Raw genomic sequence first — 18,355 nt, forward strand, 5'->3', positions numbered from 1 at the left:
CCCCGAGGGAGGAAAATGTCCCTCTCTCGCTCGCTTGATGTCGCTGAAACCTTGTCATTAAAGTTCGCGTAGTGGATCCCACGTACTGCAGATAAGCTCGGTATCTGTGAGACCTTCATTTAACGTTCTGAAGACGTGGGACATTTGCTTAAAACCCAAAAAAACAAATAAAACAACAACAGCGGGAAACTGAACCCTAATCTTGCATATTCTTTCTAGTTCCTAGTTTACTTTTCTCCCTATTCTTTCTTTGTTCTTTTCTTTCTTGGTGAGATCATTCATTTAACGTTTTGACGACGCGGGGCCTTTTCTTAAAACCTCAAAAAAACAAATGAAGCAACAACAGCGGAAAACTGAACCCTAATCACGCATATTCTTCCTAGTTTCTAGTTTACTTTTCCTCCAGTTCTTCCTTTCTTCCTTTCTTTCTTAGTGAGACCCTCATATTTTAACGTTGTGACGTTACGGGGCTTTTCTTAAAACACCCAGAAACCGTACGAAGCAACAACAGCGGAAGAGTGAACTTTAATGTTGCATACATAGTCTTCCTAGTTTACTTTTATTCCCATTCTTCCTATTGTTCCTTTCTTTCTCATTGAGAACCTCATTAGACATTTTGGCGTTAACGGGCTTTTCTTGAAGCACCCAAAAATACAAATGAAGTGACAACTGCGGAAAACTGAACCCTAATCATGCATATGCCTCCTTTTATTTCTTTTATTCCTACTCTTCTTGCCTTCCTTCCTTGAATCTCGGCGAGCATTTCCACCTCCTAGTTTACTTCTATTCCTTTTATCCCTATTCTTCCTTTCTTCCTTCCTCCCTTGAATCTCGGCAAGCACTTCCACAGATGCTACAACACAGGAAATCAGACGAACAATGACCTGTGTTTTTATTGCTGCTTCGAGATCGCGGGTTTTGAATACTAGTTCACGGATTTTTTTTGTGTTCTTGTTTTCTCTGAGACAACTTTCGAAGTCTGGGCAATAGTTTCTTTGTTTTCAACTGCAAAGCAACTGGAAATTTCAATATTGCAACTTTCCAAAGGACGGGAAACCTGTTTAAGAGAGGATTGATATTATTCATGGCTGGCATTTTTTGTCTGTACGTAAATAATGGTTTGGAAAATATAAATTGATCAAAATGAAGAGTTTATTGTCCTCCTTTTCAATCATTCTGTAATGGATGATACGAAAAACCTTGAATTGATCGAAATGAGAAGTCTTTTACCACTTTTACTGCCATTACTATTATTATGAATACTATTTTTTATACTTCTTCAGCAACTGTGTGAATATTGCCGATTTATAATTTTTCATCATATCAACTCATGCATCTAGATTGTGTATGTTATTGTCTCTACTTTGTATATTCCATGTATATAGCCTTGAGCTATTATTATTATTATTATTATTATATTATCATTATTATTATTATTATTGTTGTTGTTGTTGTTGTTGTTGTTGTTGTTGTTGTTGTTGTTGTTGTTGTTGTTGTTGTTGTTATTATTATTATTATTATTATTATTATTATTATTATTATTATTATTATTATTATTATTAATACAATAAATATTATAAAAATCGAGTCGAGAGACGTAAAGGAATTCTTAGTCAAGTAAAGAGAAGGGCATAGCAGTTTCATTCAATCAAAACGAGAATAAACATAATAATTGCATATATATAAAGAGAAACAAATACCAAACGAAGGAAAGCACAGAAAAATCAAGAAAAAATCATAAACATAACAATGAAGGTTGAGCATTCTAAGGATATGTTAAATTTCTTTTAAGGAATTACTTAAAATGTATTTATTCCAAATAGAAAACATGCCCATTTGATTCATAATAAAATACACAAAAACGTTTTTTCATGTTTCAAAACGTTGTGCGAGGGAACAAACAAACATTTTTGATATCTGAATTATTTCAGAGCAGAATTCTGTTACTCTGGTTAACAATAAATTCTTGCTTGAAATTCGCAAAATAACGGCTGTCAGAGGCAAATAATTTCATTACGAGAGAGAGAGAGAGAGAGAGAGAGAGAGAGAGAGACAGACAGACAGACAGACAGACAGACAGACAGACAGACAGACAGAGAGAGAGAGTTAAAATTAGAATATCGTCAAAAATGTCACATTATCAGATTTGTAAAAAAAATTTCATTAACCAAGAGAGAGAGAGAGAGAGAGACAGAGAGAGAGTTAATACCATACGTCGCCAAATATGTCACAAAATCAGATATATGAAAAACTAACCAAGAGAGAGAGAGAGAGAGAGAGAGAGAGAGAGAGAGAGAGAGAGTTAATATTAAACGTCGCCAAATATGTCACAAAATCAGACATATGACAAAAAATACACTAACCAAGAGAGAGAGAGAGAGAGAGAGAGAGAGAGAGAGAGAGAGAGAGAGAGAGAGAGGAATAAAAAATCTAATTTACTGACGAGTTAAAATCGATTAAGAATTTAATTATGCAATCACATAAAATAGTTTTTCGATGGCAACGAGTAACTCTGTGTGTTAAGATATCTGGGTTAAGTATATGTATGTATATATATATATATATATATATATATATATATATATATATATATATATATATATATATATATATATATATACGTATGTATATAACATATATACACTGTGTATATATATATATATATATATATATATATATATATATATATATATATATATATATATATATATATAATATATGTATATATTTATTTATTTATTTATTTATTTATTCATTTATTCATTTATTTATATATATCCCCAACCCTAGCGATATTATCTCTCCCCAAAAACAAATACCTGACCAGTAATTTTGGTGACAAAAAAAAATAAATCAATAAATAATTCTGTCAGCGATGATCCCACACATGTAGAAATGACAAGCGGTAACGTAACACATTTGATTAAAAAAATCCACAAAATAGGAAATTCCACAAAAAAAAATAAAAGAATTTATTCGCTTAACTCGCTTGGGTGAATTACGTAACAGCTTTCGTCATGCATGAGCTGTGCGTCCTTGCTTCGTATGAAGACATAGCGAATGCAGAATTTCTATGCATGTTTTATGTTCATGTGTATAGATAAAGTTATTATTGTATGGTTTGATGCTGGAATCTTACTGAAATAAGGGTAAATGTGACCTGATGGTCGGTAGATTGCTGCGGGTCGCCTACGGAGGTTGGAGAGTGTAGGAATAGCAACCTGACACACAGTCATACTTTGTATATAAACATGTATACATACATATATATATATATATATATATATATATATATATATGTGTGTGTGTATGTATGTATGAATGTATATGTATATATATATATATATATATATATATATATATATATATATATATATATATATATATATATATATATTTATACATATAAATATATGCCCAGGTATTTATGTCACTTTACGTACCATGTTTGTCTGTATACTCAGGTATGTGAAAGAGCTAAGGCATGTTTACCTAACACCTGATATAACAAATCTCCCGTGAAGTGTTTATAAGGCGACCTTCATTAACTGAGATCATTAAGGCTTAGTTTTATAAAGATATATGTGTGACCTTGACTGAATATAGTCAGAGTGCCACCCCCACCCCCACCCCCCACCCCAACGGCCACCCTCTCTCTCTCTCTCTCTCTCTCTCTCTCTCTCTCTCTCTCTCTCTCTCTCTCTCTCTCCTGAGCTTAAGTTCCTCTATAATCAGATTATTATTATTGTTGTTAAGTCTGCATGTAATAAAAGTAATAAGCATAACCATATGTGGATATTCATACATACTTGTATACAAAAGGATTGTTCGTGGCAAGTTCTCTAAATAATACAGTGTACAAAACTATACATGCATACATACATACATACATACATACATACACACACACACACACACACACACACATATATATATATATATATATATATATATATATATATATATATATATATATATATATATATATATATATATATATATACATACATACATATATACATATACTGTATATATACATACATACGTTTCTGCTTCAGTGTACATAGATAGACAGGCACACACACAGGTAGACAGACCACCAAAAAATAAACCTTACATAGAGCGAAAATTTGCTCAAACATTCTCACGCATTATTAAACAATTTAAAAAAACTCCCTTATTCTGCAAAATAACGTCACGAAAGAAACATTTTCCTTAAGTTCCTAAATCACGCGACTGTTCATCTACTCCAAAATTTCCACAGGAATTTTATAACTAAATTCCTAATAAGACTAGAAAAATGTTCACTATGGCGTCCCATCCCAAGCCTGCTCAAAAGGGGTACAAATTATGACTGCCTCTTTGCCCTGTCAAGTCTCGTGCTTCCTGAGGGGTGTAAATATTCTGTCAAGTAAAGGTCTTCGGGTATAAGCTTTTATTCACTTTTTTATCTACATTTGGTTTTTCTTTTCTTTGTTACATTATAATAACAATAACATTTTCAGCTTACTTGTTTTTAATACTAAAGGTTTTCAGATTACATTTTTTTAAAAAGACTAAAAATTGTTTTATTACATTTCTTTACCAAAGAAGACAAAGGTTTTCATGTAACATTTTAAAATTTATTTTTTATGTGCCATTTGTTTGAAAAAGACTATGTATTTAAGCTACATTTACTCAAAAAAGGCTATAGTTTAATGCTATATCACTTCGAAAGCAAGGGATGTTTGGGTACCTTCCTTGGAAAAAATCAAGTTTTTGTAGATATATTTTGAGCAAAAGGGTAAGTCTCTTATTCATTTCTATTTTAAAAAGGATAAAGTTTTCTATATGTATTTCATTAAAAAAAATGGAAATTTCAAGTTAAATACGTTTGACAAAGGGTATCGTTCACCTTAAAAACACGAAAATCTGCAGCCTACATTTATAATACAATCCGTAAAGCATTACTAATAAATTGGGGAACCTCGTGAAACTGAGCATTGTATTTGAAAAGAAGAAAAGTAAAATTCATTTTTAATTTGTACCCAAAGAAATATGACACTGAAGATCATTTTCTTAAGGATTCTTTGCTATGAAGTAAACATTGAGGATTTTACTTGTTTTACTGTGGACACCGGAAAGACGAATCAACAATAAACAGGTTATTTGTTGTTGTTTTTGGAACAAAAAACTAGAGAAAAAAAGAGGATAAATTGATAAAAAAAAAAATTCATTCCAGTCTACATAAAAATTGACTAAAACCAACATAACAGATTGATAAAAGATAATTATATTTTCAGATGCTGATTTTTTTAATGCCAAGAATAAACCGCGAATTAATCAGGGCGCAATGAAAGCAAACGTCAATATTTAACGACTGCCGAAGCTCTCGCCTCAATTATCAAACCTCTTACGTGGGTGTTTGCGAGAACCCACTTCCTCTCTTACGGTTATTCCGGAGGAGCATTACAGGGTTGGAGGACTCTCTTTGGACCATTCAGCCGGAACTTCACGCCACATTTCTCCCTCCTTCATCAGCATTTATAAAAATAAATTCATTCCACAATTTCCTCCCAATCTATCAAAGGGTGTATGCGACAGAGAGAAGAACCGTTGCTGTTTGGTGAAATATTATGATTTGCTGCATACCCCCTTTTTTATTTTTGAAATTTTGCGGACAAAATTCAAAGGCTATTGAAACGAGGTAACAAATTTCATGAAACCAGTTACGAAGAGAGCAACTGACACGATATAACATTATCATTTGCTCCAATTGCTTTTTGCAATTTTTAACAATCATAATTTGTTCCAAACGCTTTTGTAATTATTATTTTTAAAATTTTGCAGACAAAATTCAAAGGCTATTGAAACCAGATAATGAATTTTATAAAACAAGTTATGAAGAGAGGAACTAAGAGAGGGTTTTCTGGTTACCATATTACAAATTATTTGGAGAGATCCTTTCCCGATTTTTATCTTGAATCTAATGGAAGGTGAGGTGGCAATTAAAAGCTCTGTGCTTAGTTAGTTATAACATTTGAGTGTCTAGTGTGTTTATGAGGAAAAATTCTGGTTTCAATTATCGTCAGATTATTATTATTATTATTATTATTATTATTATTATTATTATTATTATTATTATTATTATTATTATTATTATTATTATTATTGTTATATAATTTTCCTGCTCCTACAAATTCATTATTATTATTATAAACTATTATTCTTTTGAAGAAGGTCTGCTGTGAAGATTTTATTACTGCTACTATTATTATTATTTTTATTATTATTATTATTATTATTATTATTATTATTATTATTATTATTATTGAGAAGACGAGCCCTATTCATATGGAACAAGCCCACAGGGCCCATTAAATTCAAATTCAAGCTTCCAAAGAATATGGCGTTCATTCAAAAGAAGTAATAGAAGGTATTAGGTAATACAGAGAGAAGATATCAATTATTAGAAAAGAAAAAATAATAAATTAAGTTAATAAACAAATAGATAAAAACGTAAGTAAATTATATGCAACAATTTGCACTATGCTTAGGAGTCTTTGAGAACAGCGCGCTCGAGAGAAAATGTCACTGTTTCATTTGTTTCTTTTAAGACAATATAAATAAAAATTAAAAAAAGGACTCTTGTAGACACTTCAACTCGAAATCTCCTCCAGTCGGGGATCAAACTGAACTCGCGCATACGAGGGTCGCCGTTCTATTCAGGGAAAATACGAAAATAAACGGCAGTCGAAAGTGATACGTGTTCTTCACACGGCTTTTGACATTTCAGAGGCAGTGGATTAATTAAACCTTCATGCACTCTCAATTACTCCAGTTTTGGATGCCTGGGAGTTGGGAAACAAAGTGTGCATGCATTTTTAAAAGACTAAATTCTATTTTTTTTAACGGCTCTTCAGAAGATTAGCGTCCGATTTATCACGAGTTTTTTCGTCCTCAATTGCATTCACAGGATTTTTTCTTTTTTGCAGTAATCATCATCATCACCATTTAAGATGGGAGAATATTCACTCAGAAAAGGGCTAGAAGCTTATTCTCTCTCTCTCTCTCTCTCTCTCTCTCTCTCTCTCTCTCTCTCTCTCTCTCTCTCTCTCTCTCTCTCTCTCTCGCTGATACAGTATTCTTATGACATATATTCAATGCAGTCAAAACGTAGGTAGCTGTTTAAATTCTCTCATTTGAACTCAACTTTTCTTAGATTTGTCCCCTTTCGATTCTTATTAATTATCTTATTAGTTATTCTAATGCAAGTCTATGTTATCAAATCAATCAATTTGCTAATTCGAATAAGATATAAAATTTCAAAAGCCAGTCAGAATAGTTATACACTGCTTTATTTATGATAAACAACCAACTTTGGAGATTTCACTAAACGGTGAAACATTAAACTAGGTCAGTAAGGACGAGGTGAAGTTGCAACATCGATTTACACTAATAAATCAAATGATTTTACAATTTTAACTCAAAACAGTTATGACAGATTTCTACCTTAGAAATCATTCAGTTCTTCAATTTAAAATCAAAATATTTACCTTAGAAATTATTCAATTCTTCAATTTAGAATCAAGATATTTACCCTAGAAATTATTCAATTCTTTAATTTCGAGTCAAAATATTAACAACAAAATTACGAGACTCCACTGACCAAAAGAAAAACAAAAACAAAAAAACACAAAAGACCGAGTAACTGAGGACGAATGAATTCAGTCGAGTAATCCTCAGCTAAGTATTGACACGGAGCCAACCTGGTACAATCAGCCAGGTGAGTGACTCAGTGTACAAGACTTCAGCTGAGATAAAGGTAACCAGAGAAAAGAAAAAAGAATCCCAGCAATATGATCTTGCAATATAAAACAAAACTGGGAAGTTAAGAGAGAAAGTTAATTTTTTTCTGCTTAGTTTTTAATATGTTTCTAAAGCTTTTCTTACTCGTATCCAAGACTAATTATTTGTGTCACGTAAAGATAACCAGAGAAAAAGAATCTCAGCAATATGATCTTGCAAAAAATATATATTAATATAAAAAAATATTCGAATTAACACGTAAATTTTATTGTTTCTTTTTTGGCTAGTTCTTAATATGTTTCCAAAAGTATTTCTTACCAGTATCTAAGACTAATTATTTGTGTTACGTACAGGTAAGAAGAGAGAAGGGGAAATCCCAGCAATATGATCTTGCAAAATAATGAAGTAATCAAATTAACAGGTAAAGTTGATTGGTTTTTTTTTGCATAGTTCTTAATGTGATTTTGACAGTTTAAATCGCCAATATTTATTCTCATTTATTTGTATGCCTGCCGAAATTCTGTACAATGAGTCACATGTAAGAATTTGGTGAAAATATTTCAAATGAACGTATGCATACGACACTATTCGAGTAATTTTTGTTAGTTCTTTTAAACTAGCGGATAATTAGGTCAATAACATTACTTGTGCAGTTCCTAGAGCTTTTTTTAAATCCTGATTTTTACATATCAAAAACAACTGTCTTGAAACTGTTCATAGAATAGATAAATAAACAAATGAATGAAGAAAGAAAGAATGAAAGAAAGATATAAATATATACATATATACATATATATATATATAATCAGAAAGCTACAAACGTCCTTTAATATCCAATTCACTCTACCTCGGAAGTAATATATTTTCATATATGTTTACCGAAGGGGAATTTTAGTTGATAATAAGTCCACCGTCCGTGGGATCGAACCAGCGACGGACGAGGAATCAGGATATATAGTGACATTACTAACTAGTCGGATATATGGACTTATTATCAACTAAAAATTCCCTTCGGTAATATATATGAAAATATATTACTATATAGGTATATATTGATATATATATATATTTATAGCTTTCTGATTAAATAAATCAAAGTGATATGATAAATAGTCATATTTAAATATATATACTTTTTTTCTCGATATATATATTCTATACCTCAAAAAAAGAGAGAGAGAGAGAATAGAGAGAGAAAACATTCAGTGAAAAAAAATGCTGAGTATAATATATATATATATATAATATATATATATATTCATATATATATATATAAATATATAATTAAATAAAAAGAAAGATATTTTATATTTCAAGTAAGTTTAAAATTCGTAAAAGTTTCTCATTAAGATATGCTTCTTACCTCAAAAAAAAAACACTGCAATATGAAGAAAACATTCAGTGAAAAAAATGCTGAGTTAATCATTCTCATAAAATATTTCCCAGCCTCATTCATCATATATATTAAAATTTTAAACAAACATCACGAAAGTTGATATTAACCCAAATCATTTCAAGTAATTAAGAATTAAAAGTTTCGTCATTAATATGTAATACTGTAATTAGATATAATTTACTCTGCCTGTCGGATTTAGGGGATTACCTGAGAGATAAATTTATACTGGACAATATGATTTAGTTAACCTGAATATATATACAGTATATATATATATATATATATATATATATATATATATATATATATATATATATATATTCTTCTTCGTTTTAACGTGCTTTTTTCCCATTTTCTATATGGGTAAGCACGATGCCTTCTTTTACGAAGGACTTTGATTTGGCGTTGGGGATAGGCCGTAGCCTCGATCGGCTGCCCTGCCTGACATCGCTTAGACCCCGGTAATGATGTGTACGTGTATCGTGCCAATCCCCAGCCCCTTTCTCCCAAGCAGCGAGGAGGACTGGGCGGGTAGGTCGACAGTTCGAGACGTGTGAGGTGTCTGTTATGTTTTTAGAAGATGTTGGGTGGCTTTGTTTATGTGTGTATTAGTCTGTAACACCCATTTGCTTTTCAGCAAACCTATCCGTTGATTACATACGTAATCCAGGGGTGTCTACACGGATAGCAAAGTGTCCGCCTTCACTGACCGGTCGGCTGCGGATTTGAACCCGCGCCACAGGACCTCTACGAAATCCTAGGCTGCTGCTCTACCAACTGAGCCACTGAGGCTCTATATATATATATATATATATATATATATATATATATATATATATATATATATATATATATATATATATATGTATGTATATATATATATATATATATATATATATATATATATATATATATATATGTATGTATATGTTAATACCTTAGTTTTACCAGACAACTGAGCTGATTAACAGCTCTCTAGGGCTGGCTCGAGGATCTGACTTATTTTACGTGGCTAAGAACCAACTGGTTACTTAGCAACCGGACCTACAGCTTATTGTGGAATCCAAACCACATTATAGCGAGGAATGAATTTCTATCACCAGAAATAAATTCCTCTAATTCTTCATTGGCCGGTCGGAGACTCGAACTCGGGCCTAGCGAGTGCTAGCCCACAACTCTACCGACTCGCCCAACGAGGAACTTATACATGTATAATATACATATATACATACATATACATGAAAATATATATACATATAAATATATGCATATATATTGTGTGTTTGTTTTTGTATTTATGAAAATATATTAATCATTTGGCATAACTCAAGCAAAGGGAAAAGCATGAGAGATAAAACAACACAGAAGCCATTGTTTTACTCACCCACTGAGAGGAGAATTACCTTTAAAAAATCTCCTTGCAAGAGAGATCGAGCATCCCCAGGGGCTTCAAAGCTCCCTCATAAATCATCCGTTTATTTGATCTTTTTTTTTTTTTACTTACTTGTGAGTGTTTTTTTTTATGGAAAGAAAGAGAGAGGATAATAAATCTTAATTATATTCAGAGAGGATTTATGGTCGGCTGAAAGGCTCCCTAAAATGTAAATGATAATAATAATTCATATTTATTTTACTTCAAAAGCTAGTTCATACACCTAGACAATGCTACATAAAACCCGCAGTTTTCAGTGGCCATTCTTACCTTCAAAATTAAGCCTTTGTCTTTTGATAATGACACAGTAAAATATATATTACGCCAAAAAATTGTTTAATCAGAATAAAAATGAATCAATAAGCAACGTAACAAAAAACCATTCTACTTAAGTACTCACTAAACAGAAGTGCATTGTGTATGAACTTCATATGATGCAAAGAATTCTGCATAAGAGTTTTTACAGTTTCAATGTATTTTATTTTGGACAGTAGGATATTTGATAGGTAAGGCCACTACAAGAATAAATTAATAAATAAATCAATCAATATTTGAATAAAAATTTAGACTGTTTTAAAGAACATAGAAATATGTGAAAGGATATTTAAATTTCCTTGTAGACCCAGGTAATATTTGTATGAAATTTACATTCCATTGTATCACAAGATTCTAAAACTCACTGTACAGTACGGAAGTCTGTGATTGGTGAGTTGAATGTCATTGTAGAACAGAGGAATTTATGAATGGAAACGTAAACACATAAATAATAATAATAATAATAATAATAATAATAATAATAATAATAATAATAATAATAATAATAATAATAATAATAATACCCTTTATTGCAGCTCAGGGCCATATACATGGAATATTCAAATACAATACACACAATCTAGATAACATGATAAAAATAATAATCGGCAGTGCCCACACAGTTGCTGAAGTAGAAAAAAATAAAATTCATAATAATGGTAATGACAGTAATTATATGGAGAGTAATAGTAAAAAAAATATTAAAAATTATAACAATTAAAAATACAGATTGCAAACGATTAATTTCCATCTGGGGACCTCAGGTGGTTACAGAAGTCAGGTCCAGAAGGCTAAATACGAAAACTGAAAATAGCAAAACTCTACAATGATATTAATCACAGTAATAATAAAAAGGGAAAATGCGTACGTGCTTATGAATGCGTGTAAGATGCACAGGCGTATTCAGGCCAGCGTATTTTCCAAAAAATTTTTCGTATTTAAAAATACATGCAATATTTGTCCAGAATTTGAAAGCTATAATAACAGTTCCAAATTTAGTTCAATATCCTCCACATTTGTTATTACAGTTAAGTAAATTGTTCATTTTTAAAATATCATTTACTTATTTTAACGCAGACCATTTCTAAATACAGAGAATTCGGACTTTTCGCAAATAATGAGAATGTCCCTGAAGAATAAGTAACAATGACACGTATCGACGTTTTTGTATATAATAAGAATGTCCCTGGAGAATAAGTGCCAGGAACTCCTGCCTTTTTACACAAGATAATCAATCACGACGTAACGCAAAAATTGCGTGATTTGATAATCCTCGAATCCCTTAAAATCCTACTCTTATAAAAATCCTATTCATTATCCTTCCCACTGCCAATCCTGATATCATCAAATCATCAATTTTCAAAAGTTCTCTCGCCGGTCGAAAGCCTTTTGTTAGTTGGCTGCCCTGAATAATAATCCTGATTTGCATTCGCAATGTTGGTCACCCTGAGTTCTGATTTACATTTAACAATTGTCTGCTTTTGCCTTTCAAAGTTAAGGCCCGTCCCGTTCTGAATTATATATCCATATTTCAGAATACCATTACCGACGGGCGCTTTTCGGTATTCATTTATTCTAAGCCATTGCTGCGAAAAGCCCTGGCCAGAATTTTTGCAAAGGGATTTTTATTCCTTCTTTTTTTCACAGTATTGTGAACGGCGGTAGCCGATGTCGAATGGCGAATTTTATTCGTAGCGTACAGTGGACAATGGCTTACGTTTATTCCTAAATTCAACATCTGTTTATGGGACACATTTATCAGTAAGTTCATAATAGTCCTTTTAACACTGAGGCAAATGAAAGAGGTATGATTTATCTCTTTAAGCAGAATACGTGGAGAGAAATAAAGATAATTTTAACATCAAATTTCAGTGAGAGACATCACTGTTAGGATGTAGACCCCGTTTTCATTTGACGTAAACAAACATAGAAAACGGACGCACGAACTTTGAGTAGTGAAGAGCATAATTTTATGATGAATGTCAAACTCTTTTATATAAAAGGCCTTTAAATTAAAATCAAAATTGTCCCTTCGCTAATCAAATTCCTATCTCTTCCCTAAAGTCTTAACCAAAATATTGATGTAATATCAAATTAATATCAAAAGATTAAAACGTAAATTTCCTCTCATGGCAGCTGGACCGCTCACGCGCATGCGTAAAGTCACTGATCTGCAACAACAGTACTAGACTGCACGGTTATTTCAGTTAAATTTGAGGACTCAATTTATTTCCATACAAAGAAATTGACAGGAATAATAACTTCATATAGAGAACAATAACGTTGCTGTAAGCAGATAATAATAATAATAATAATAATAATAATAATAATAATAATAATAATAATAATAATAATAATAATAATAATAACAAATACTAAACAGCAATAATAATAATAATAATAATAATAATTGCTTATAAAGGACAAAAACAATAAATGTTAATGATAAAAATGGCTTACAGTGAACCGATACAGTAATAATAATAATAATAATAATAATAATAATAATAATAATAATAATAATAATAATAATGACAGACTTGACTTACAGAATCATGCATACACATACTAACTCAAACTTACCCTTGGCGCAACCACTCCAGCTGAAACCGAGCGGAAATGCATTTTTTTTATCGCAAAATAAAGCCTGAGTGCTGTAAAACCACTCCTGAGAAACCACTCCTGAAAAAAGCCTGGATACGTGAAAAAGGTACAAAAACTAAAAAAAAAAATAATAATAATGTCACTTCAACAGGTGAAGCATTTCCCGGAAAAAAAAACTCATTCCCACGAGAAGCACTCGCAAACATTCATTTCCCCCAAAGACTCGAGTGTAATTTGTAAGCGCAGTGCAGTCATTCTCTCTCTCTCTCTCTCTCTCTCTCTCTCTCTCTCTCTCTCTCTCTCTCTCTCTCTCTCTCTCTTGGGAAGGCTCTTCTAGATCACACGTGTAGTTCAATTTGGCCTCGAGTTATGAGATTATATATATATATATATATATATATATATATATATATATATATATATATATATATATATATATATATATATATATATATATATATATATATATCTCACACATTACCACAGGTGAAAAATAAGAGACAGTGTGTAGGTCCCGACCGGTTTCGACTTTAATTTTCAAGCCATTGACGAAGGACTGACACAGAGTATTAGAAGTCACAAACATATATGCTACAGGAACAGTACTGACGAACATACACAACCGTTGGAGACTACATATCCACCCACAGGCCGGTGTCAAGGTAGGAGTGGCCTTCAAAACTCATCTGGCTAAAATTCGCAATATACTCCCAGGGGACAATACTGATAAACATACCGACCATAGGCGACATCAGATCCACACCTGACAGGTGTCAGGGAGGCGGAGTTTGGAAGACTCACTAGCAATGGTGCCCCCGTTTTGTATTTACAAATATGGCAATCTTATTTTCATACATCTCTACTGCCTACCTTAAATTTTAAACAATTTACAAATTTCTTTTGATACTAAAGGATCATGTTTATTCATCCCTTGACTGATGGAGTTCTTGATAAGTATGTTTCACTGTTTTGTTGTTCTTAAATGCGACATTAACACCAAAATTCTTAAGAAGAAGGGCGATATCTTTCATATTAATGGCTTTAAATATGGTGTGTGTAGAAAACCCACTAATATTTCTTCCTATGTACATTTCTATTCCGGAAAAAGCAATAAGGTTAAAAAATCAGTGTTTTCATCTATGTTTTAAGAGCAATTACGTGTATGTAGCCTGAATATACTGATGAGGAAATAGATAAGAGTAGGAATACGGGCAAGAAATTCAAATATCCTAACGGTGTATTAAACAATGCATTAGAAGCGGTAAAAAAGGCTATGTATCAAAACCAAAAGAACCTTACAACACAAAAAATTTGCTGGTACTGCCTTATAATAATAATATGAAGATATCCCCCATCTTCTTAAGAATTTTGGTGTTAATGTCGCATTTAAGAACAATAAAACAATGAAACATGTACTTATCAAGAACTCCCCCCGACAATACTACAGAGTGTTTATATAAAATTCCATGTAAGTCTTGCGACAACTTTTATATTGGCCAAACGGGTAAAGCACTGGAAAAGAGAAAAGAACAGCATAAAAAAATGTGTGAGATATGCGCAGGGGAACAGTGGTATTTTTGTACTTGTTAATGAGAACAATCATGCTATCAACTGGGAAGGGCCAAAAAGGATTGCATATTCTAATAGCGCACTGGAAAGGACTATCATTGAATCTAGCTTTATAAAAGAAAGTTACAGCCATAATATGAATATCAGTCAAGGGATGTATAAACTTGATCCTTTAATATCAAAAGAAATTTGTAAATTGTTTAAATTTTAAGGTAGGCAGTAGAGATGTATGGAAATAAGATTATCATATTTATAAACACAGTACGGAGGTAGCAGTGCTAATGAGTTTTCCAAACTCCGCCTCCCTGACACCTGTCAGGTGTGGATCTGATGTCGCCTATGGTCAGTATGTTTATCAGTATTATCCCCTGACAGTATATTGTAATTTTTAGCCAAATGATTTTTGAAGGCCACTCCTGCCTTGACACCGGCCTGTGGGTGGATATGTAGTCTCTAACGGTTGTGTATGTTCGTCAGTGCTGTTCCTGTAGTATATATATTTGTCACTTTTAATACTCTGTATCAGTCCTTCATCAATGTAAATAAAGTCGAAGCCGGTCAGAACCTACACCCCGTCTCTTATTTTTCACCTGTGGTAATGTGTGATAAATGAATCACGTATAAAAGTGATTATAATCATATATATATATATATATATATATATATATATATATATATATATATATATATATATATATAAAAATATATATATATATATAAAATATATATATATATATATATATATATATATATATATATATATATATTTATAATATATATATATACAAATATATATATGTATAGATTGTTCATATACATATATATGTATATATACCGTATATAATACATACATTCATACATATCTCACAACCCCAAGCTAAACTGAAAAACACGAGTGATCTTGAAGAGTCTCCCAAGAGAGAGTATACATTTCAAAATTCAAGAACAAGGTTTTACGACATATTCCCCTGTCTAGTCGAAATGATGAAAGCATCTTTTTACACTCGGGGCTTTGAAGGTCATCATGAAAAAGCCACAGAGAGAGACACAGAGAGAGAGAGAGAGACAGAGAGAGAGAGAATGACCGCAGTGCGCTTACAAATTACACTCGAGTCTTTGGGGCAAATGTTTGTGAGTGCTTCTCCTGGAAACGAGTTTTTTTTTTTTTTTTACGAAATACTTCTGTTGAAGTGACATTTTATTTTTTTTTTTTTTTTTTTTTTTACCTTTTTCACGCATCCAGGTTTTATTCAGGAGTGGCTTTTCAGGAGCGGTTTTTCAAGAGTGGTTGCTTTTTCAGGAGTGGTTTTTCAAGAGTGGTTTGACACTACTCCGGTTTTATTTTGCTGTAAATAAAAAAACTTTTTCGCTTCGTTTGAGCTGGAGTGGTTGAATCAAGGAGAAGCCAGTGTTAGCATGTGGGCGCGTAAATCCGTTTCATAAATCTGTTTATTATTATTATTATCATCTAACATACTGTATTTATTCTCTATAACCATAATAATAATAATAATAATAATAATAATAATAATAATAATAATAATAATAATAATAATAATAATAATTATTATTATTTTTTTATTAGTATTATTATTATTATTATTAATTAATTAATTTATACATGCATATGTACGCATACTAATACATATACATGCTCACTCATCTATATAAACAGCATCCTTCCCGGCATAATGAAACACCTCCTTTCAAGAGAACATAAGGACATGCTTCTCCTCAACCAGCGTCCATGAAAACACCAGTAAGAATAATTAAGCAAATATATTCAGTCTTAGAATGTCAACTAAGCGAACTAATCATTTAGGGAAAGCACGAAAGAAATCATAATTATTTCTGTCACGGTACAAAAGCGTTGCGTAAAAGGACAGGAATTGCATAAATGGGACAGGAATTGTTCAAAAGGACAGCAATTGCGTAAAGGGACAGGAGTTGTACAAAAGGACAGGAATTCCGTCAAGGACTGGAATTGTGTAAAAGGACAGGGAGTTGTTCAAAAGGACAGGAATTGCGTAAAAGGACAAGAGTTGTTCAAAGGGACAGGAATTCCGTCAACGAAAGGAATTGCGTAAAAGGACAAGAGTTGTTCAAAAGGACAGGAGTTGTTCAATGGGACAGGAATCGCGCAAAAGTACAGGATTTGTTCACATGGACAGGAATTGCGTAAAAGGACAGGAGTTGTTCACAAGGACAAGAAGTGCGTAAACAAACAGTTGTTCGTAAAGGACAGGATTTGTTCAAGGGACAGGAATGAAAGTAAAATCGACAGGATTTGTTCAAAGGGACAGGAATTGGACAGGAGTTGTTCACAAGGACAAGAAGTAAACAAACAGGACAGGAATTGCGTAAAAGGACAGGAATTGTTCGAATTACGCAAAGAACCTGCCTGGAACTAAATGAAAATGTCAGTCACTTGTCGCGTTTGGAAATCTGAAATGACAGCAGCTAAAAAAGTGAGAAATAAGAGTTTGCTTCATTTAAAATGGTTCAAATTATAAACCGACGTAATACAACGTGGATTTTAAAGGACGAGTCATTTAACTGGACGAAACCAAACTTACGCGTCATTGAAAAAAGCTTGAACCTAGCTTATGCGTCATTTCAATAACTGGAATGATAATCATGCCATTTAAAATGAGCTGGAACTTCACATGTTCTATTTAAAGAGGATGGGAGTGGAAATGTCAATTTAAAAATGCTACGACTAGCCATATGTCATTTGAGACGAACGGATCCATACTCGTGTGTCACTTAAAATGGAAGGATTCATACTTGCGTGTCACTTAAAATGGAAAGGATCTATACTAGCTTGCCATTTAAAAAGAACAAATATACACCTGCGTGTCATTTAAAATAGACGTAATTTAAAATGTGTCATCTAATACCCATGGAACTACTTTGAGTGTCATTTATAATGGACGTCATTTGAAATGGACGGATCTGTTATTGAGCTTCATTCAAAATGACGAAACAGTTTACAGATGTCATTTAATATTGACGGAATCATTAACATACGTCATTTAAGAAAGGACATCACGAAAAAGTCACTTAAAATGACACGAAAGTCAGATTAGAGCGTAAAAGTGTTTCCGATTTTATGTAAAAAACGGTAATTTGGAAACCTTATAAGATCTCTAATTGAGGAAAAGGTATTTTCTTCATTATCTCCTAAAACATGCTAATAGCCTAAGTCTTTTCTCTTTATGACATTAACGTTATCGCCTAATTTTCCAAGA

General features: G+C 32.0%; 1 protein-coding gene across 1 annotated transcript in view; it reads right to left on the minus strand.

The window, feature by feature from the left end:
* LOC136832337 (muscle M-line assembly protein unc-89-like) overlaps positions 1–18,355 on the minus strand; it is a 502,631-nt gene that overhangs the window by 274,475 nt on the left and 209,801 nt on the right.

Source organism: Macrobrachium rosenbergii, chromosome 49, assembly GCF_040412425.1.
Source record: "Macrobrachium rosenbergii isolate ZJJX-2024 chromosome 49, ASM4041242v1, whole genome shotgun sequence".
Classification (NCBI taxonomy): domain Eukaryota; kingdom Metazoa; phylum Arthropoda; class Malacostraca; order Decapoda; family Palaemonidae; genus Macrobrachium; species Macrobrachium rosenbergii.